This window comes from Chelmon rostratus, chromosome 21, assembly GCF_017976325.1.
Source record: "Chelmon rostratus isolate fCheRos1 chromosome 21, fCheRos1.pri, whole genome shotgun sequence".
Classification (NCBI taxonomy): domain Eukaryota; kingdom Metazoa; phylum Chordata; class Actinopteri; order Chaetodontiformes; family Chaetodontidae; genus Chelmon; species Chelmon rostratus.
The window spans coordinates 5,130,621-5,137,016 of NC_055678.1; the positions used below are offsets into that span (position 1 = coordinate 5,130,621).

General features: G+C 43.0%; 1 long non-coding RNA gene across 1 annotated transcript; it reads right to left on the bottom strand.

The window, feature by feature from the left end:
- Positions 1-3,573: 3,573 nt before the first annotated feature.
- On the bottom strand, positions 3,574-5,844 carry LOC121624973. The gene is made up of 3 exons (XR_006007884.1): positions 5,658-5,844; positions 4,461-4,730; positions 3,574-4,123 (listed from the first exon to the last, which is right to left on the bottom strand). It is a non-coding gene; the product is annotated as an uncharacterized LOC121624973 (long non-coding RNA).
- Positions 5,845-6,396: the final 552 nt, after the last annotated feature.

Genomic DNA, 6,396 nt, shown 5'->3' on the forward strand with positions numbered 1-6,396 from the left:
CTGGTCATGTCAGCTTCCCGTGGGCGTGGTGTTGTGGGAGGGCAGCTAGCATCCCAGCATCCTCTTAGCTGGCTAGCTAGCTGCTTTTTGTATCGCTGCATGCAGTCACCAGGGCTAAGCTAGCTGCTGGTGGTCATTAAAAACCTCCAAACTAAAGGCTGACTGCTTGTTAACCTTCTTGTTCTCCTTTGATGGAGCTGGATTGAGTGACAGAAAGCAGTAATGTAGTTAATTACTTAAGTTAATTAATGTACTCCTGCCAAATCACAAGCTAACTTGATAAAAAAAAAAAAAATCAGCTTTTAAAGGCATTTAAAAATGTTTTATTGTTGGATAATACTTTCAGCACCATTTTTCACCCATCCCTTCTCTTCCTGTGATGGTCATTGCACATATTTTGTGTTAAAAAGATATAAGTGGGGGTATTAAATATCATCTAATTAAAACTTTTGCACTTTGGCCTTTCCAACACATGTTTCAGTCACCGCATCAGATAACAATGGCAGGTAACCACATGCATTCCTGTTTCAGTGCTGCAGCAACAACAAGGCACCTCAAAGATTGTCGTTTGTCCCCATTCATCTCTCACACTGCTCCCACTTTAACATATTGGCATTTCTGAGGTGCTTGGCGGTAATTGTCAGCCACATGGCGGCTCCTCGTTTGTTTCACTGACATTTTGCCTTTGGTTGATTGTGTATTTAACAGGGGAAGGAAAGCAAAATTAATTGGAGAGAAGCCCTAATCTGTCTGTTTGAAATGTCACCCCTGTGTTGTGATGCCTGCGCTGACACAGCGCCACACAAGAGGCAGCGACAGGGGAGGGACAATTAGAAATGCAGGCAGAACGAGAAAAGGAAAAGAAATAACAAGACGCAGAATCAAAAGCTAAAGAGGAAGATAGATGACCTATTAATCATTTCCAGGAATCAATGGCGCTCAAAGGCTCCGTACTTGTCCCTGTGGGTTTTAACCTCAACGTTAGCCCACAACGATTGCAAATTACCAGTCATTTATGTTGCGGGCTTTCTAGTTGTGTCTCTGAGCTCCGATGATAAAAGACGTCCGCTTCACCGCTGCTCCCAGTGTCGGAGATAAACGGGGGGGTTTGTTGTCCTACTCTTGTTGGTGAGGTTGCACGTTTGGAGCAGCGATGGAGTTTGTGTGCAAGACGTAACTGAAAAAGTACAAGATGATCAAAGCGTGATTGTCCTGCATTCTGGAGATCCGAGTCAGGCCAATCCACAGAGTCGTTTTCCAAATGTCACCCCGTACCAGGGAGTCTCTGAAGAACACAGACAGAAAGATTTTCTTTTTTCTTTTTTACATTTGCACACTCACTTCCCTGCTCGCTTATCCGTGGCGCGATTATATGATTCCGCCTGGTCCAGCCGTCGACTGGAAACAGCGAGCAAAGCTGCCCTACAAAGCCAAAATTGAGTGACAGCAGATTTGGTAAACATTTAGGTAAGACCAGATAGTTTTTGAGTTAAAAGGATAAATGAAAATTGAAAATCGTGCTATAGGAGCTTATTATTTTTCGGGTGGTAGTAGTAAACTCTACAAAAACAGCGATAAAGCACGTTGACCCCCACTATGCTAGCTTTCAATAATAGTACAAAAACATGGTATTTTATTATCCGTATGTTACTCATCAATTCAAAATTGTAAAACTGAGCCATCCTACACAAAGCAATATTATTTTATACGCTTTTGTATGTACTTATATATAATGTACATATATATAGTTATTAGCGTCACCTCACAGTTAGAAGATCCCTGGTTCGATCCCACCTGGGATCTTTCTGTGTGGAGTTTGCATGTTCTCCCTGTGCAGCGTGGGTTTTCACCGGGTTCTCCGGCTTCCTCCCACAGTCCAAAAACATGCTGAGGTTAATTGATTACTCTAAATTGTCCATAGGTGTGAATGAGTGGTGTGCATGGTTGTCTGTCTGTATGTGTAGCCCTGTGGTAGGCTGGCGACCTGCCCAGGGTGTCCCCTGCCTTCGCCCGAGAGACGGCTGGGATAGGCTCCAGCCCCCCCCGTGACCCTGCAAAGGATTCAGCGGTGTATAGATAATGGATGGATATATATTTATTTTATTTTGTATTTTTTTTAATTGTATATTTGTTCTTTTTATGCCTCCACTTTTCATTCTTGCTGTCTGTAACAATTAAATTTCCCCAGCGTGGGATCAATAAAGTTTTCTTATCTTATATTAATATCCTTACAATGTTTGGCCAGTGAAAAACTTTAACTGTGAGGCAGCAACAGGAAGTATTAGTCTTGCATTAACAGAAGCTTGAAGGAAAATGGTATTTTTTGACCTGGATCACATTTTAACAACTGTGGCCGTCCTGTCTAAGGGGTTATACTCACTCTGCACCTGTCACCTCCATTCTAGAGATTTGGGAAAGCTCTGACAAAGCAGTGTGTTTCGAGGCAAGCACGAGCCTCCAAAAGCAAACACAGAAAACCGTCCTACAACAGCAAATTCCTCCGGATTAGCTCTTATAGCTACTACACAGGGATCTGCTAACCCGTAGCCTCCTGCTCAGGTACACACACCTGCTTGTTCACAGCAGGGCTACAGGTATGAGGCTGAGAGTCACTGTTGCTTCACGGTGAAGAGAGTGATGGAGAGTAGTGCTCAGATTACTTCTTGTTAGTTTTGACAAATAACTGCTTTATTTGCTGCTTTATTTAAGTTAACATTTGCTAAAATCCTTTACATCTGTGCAACTATCTTGTGCAACAATTACATAATAATAATAATAATACATTTATATATGCATGAATCAGAATTAGAATCAATACAATTACATAAAGAATTAAAATACCCATTCCCGTCAATGCAGATGTCCATTCCTCACCTGTCCACTAGTCGCCACTGCTCAGCTACCTGCTCCTACCCACCACCTGACCCAGTTACTGCGCCTGTCTACCCAGCTGCTCCCATTAGCCTTAGCTAATGCACGGTGGTAGATTATATAGCATCATCAACCATGAGTATTTCCTTTTATCTGAGCGATGGAAAACTCTCTTAACAGTGCGCTGCTGCTCATTCTTTAAGTTCAACAGTTAAAAGTGCATCTCGGATCTCATTACTGCTTTGAGCATCATGTCGACAGTGAATTCCATTCAAGATGCCAGGCACAAGATCTATCTTCCCGTTTTGCACTGTGCCTTCCCACAATGGCCTGACCTCTGCTGTCCACCCACGCGCCGTCTCACAGGATATGTGAGACATGTACTTGTGCAGAAGGCCTAACACCTAAGACCCGCAGCTGTCGCTCATCTGTGAGGTGACCAAATGTCTTGGCTTTCCCCTCAGCCTATCGAGAATCAGTGCAGAAGCTTCGCATTGTCTTGTGACCTCGCACTGAAAATGATTTTAAACATCCTTTGTTAGCTTGCTTATTGTGCGTGCACTGAGCGGCTTCTTGCAGATTACCTTGGCTGAGGGTGTTGACAGCAAAGGATATCATTTAGTTGCATCATGCTTGTCAAAGTCTTTTAATTAATTGCAGGTCTCTATTATTAGTGGCATTGCATTGAAAACGCCTTTGTCCTTGTTACTGAAAAGCTTTATTTCAAGTGTTTCATTACATCAGATGTTTCACAGCATTCCCCCCGACCATATGGCCATCTTCCTCATGTTTTAGCAGAGGATGTTGGGGTTGAACTGTAGCATTCATTCCTCTACACATCATGATGTCCACTTGTTCTTATTACAATCCTACTATGACAGCTATTTTACATAATTGAAAACTCTAAATATACAACATCTGGAGTAAATACTGTAGCGTTTCGATCAGTCAGAAGTGATCAATCAGATAGGCTTTCAAATTTTACAAAGACATGCTGCGCAAAGTCCCAGTCATTCATAATGATTGTCTTTCTACTGTGTTATATATACAATCTACAGACATTTGTTTATGTTAAATAAATAAGCTGTGGATAGAGAATTAAAGAGAACCTAGCAGGTGAAATGCTATATTTTTTATGTGTATTTTTGTAAATGTGAGATTGGAAGGAAACCATGCAGCATCTCTCTCATGACAGGTGTTGGAGGACGCTGAGAACTGCCTGAAAAAGATGATCCATGTCCAAGGTTAGCTTCTGTAACAGAAGAAAGGAACAAAATATTCATTAAAATAATGAAAATGAGGATATTAACAGTTTTTCATCGCGTTAGAATTTTTTTTAAGTACTCTTGTGGAGAGGATTCTGTTGATTCCAGCTTGGTGGGATGTTAATTACAGTGTATATACACAGACAGAAAGGCACAAATTAACACTTATTCACCTTTTAAATGTCAGGGTTGTATTTTATATATTTGTATAGATTCATACTCATCTAAGATGGTAATTATTTTCCCTTGTGTGAGCCGTGAGAGCAGCTAATGATCACGGCCATGCAGGTGTATGAGGTGCTCGTGTCTGAGGTTGAGACTCACACATCCACATGCGGATGCACATCCCACACATGGCGACGACGCTGGAGATCTGCAGTGCCCTGCCGCACTCTCCGCTCATCAGGCAGTCCCTCGTCCGCAAGCAGCACTTGGGACAGCTGCTCCCCGAGCTCCTGCTCTCCGTGTCCTTGTGCCTCTGGGGCTGCGTTTGCCTCGTGTCCTGGTGCTTCTCCTCCCACTCCTCGCTCTCACCCCGTCCCATGATGCTTTGGTCAGGTAGGGCGTAGTGGTCTGAGGGCAGATGGAGCAGATCTGCAAAGAAAATCCCGGCAAGGTAATGTTGCATGTGCGCCAGGGCGTCTCATCCCATCCTCTCAGGCTTCGCATTACAGGCTTTGCTTACAATAACAACATCCAGAACCGGGCGTCATAATACTGTGATGTTGTTTTGTTGGCAGCTATGCTACGATACAATCCTTGTTCCTTGCACTTGCTCGGGTGTGTTTTGTTATAACATGCTCTTTGCGCTTTTAGGAATGCTCGCAGCTCCCCGGGTCACATTCCTGCCTCGAATGCTTCCTTAAACATGGAGCACGTTGTTATTATCTTAGCATGCAGTAAGAGAAAAAGGCAATGTAGCACAATCTAAACGTGAAATCAATTCCACTAGACACGCCGCTGTCCTCTACTTAATCAGTGAAGATGCCTGGTGTCAGATGAATTTATTTTAACATATTATATGCAGAGCTGTTCAGTTTTATTAAAGCGAAATCTTCCTCCACGAGTGTGAATCATTAACACTGCACTCTAAACTTAAGTCCCTTTATGAACACTTTATTGAGTGAAGTCACATTGATTTGACAGATTAACAATTCTTCCACGGCAGCCATCATTTCTCCTGCCAGGAGTTGCCCCCCACCCCCGTTTTAACTGTCGGATGCGATTGCTCCCCACAGACATTATCAGGTATTAAGTGATAACCCTGATGGTGAAATAACATCTTATCTGTGCCATCCGGTGGCTCCCCATTTATTACCCCTGACAGTAAATTAGATTGCTGGCATCAGGAGGGTATACCGGCATTTTGGGCGCACCTTTCCATCTCATCCCGCTTTCAAAACTCCATTGGTTTTCAATCATAAGTAATGAAATTTCATCAGTTTCTTTGGCCATGAGCGCGACTTGGAAAGGAAGTGCGAGACGGCCATTAAGAGTAGAGAAAGGGAGCGATGGTCTTACCCTTTAGCTGTCAGAGCGGCCTCTCTGTCGGGTCTCTTCGTAGAGTTTCCTGAGAGGAGAGTAGTGAGCGCACACCTCCGCCCTTGAAGACGCTGACAGCGTTAAGAACAACAGACTGTCGGCCTGTGTGTCGGCTTCACCTTACATGGACAGAGCAGGTGTGTCTTCAGGTTGAACAGGTTCGACCAAGTGGACTGCCCTGACGTGAGTGATATCATTTACAACAAGCAAGCTGTTTAGTTCTGAGTCTTAAAGGTGCAAAACACGAATGCAAGTGTAAAAAAAAGAGGTAGAACATCAACTTGTTGACTGTGATACAGTGATCAACACCCGACAGCAACTTAATCGTGGTTGGAAATGTTTTCTAATGCTGCTACATATTTGTCGACATCAATTTACATAATGTTAAACACAGCAGTAAAACTTTCTAATATTTTCAATTATGATCATTTGAGAAATGCTTAATGCTTAATGATGATTCAGCTGTAAGTCAGAGTTTCCAAATATGTGTAAATATGCATTCGAGTGGTCAGAAACACTTTGATTTAGGTGGACAGAGAGAGAGAGAGGTAGAGTTAGAGAGGGAGAGATACAGAGAGAGAGAGGAAGGAGAGAGATACAAAGAGAGGTAGAGGTGGAGAGAGGGAGGGGAGAGGTAGAGAGAGAGAGAGATAGAGAGACAGAGAGAGAAAGAGATAGAAAGAGAGATATAGATACAAAGAGGGAGAGAGGTAAAGAG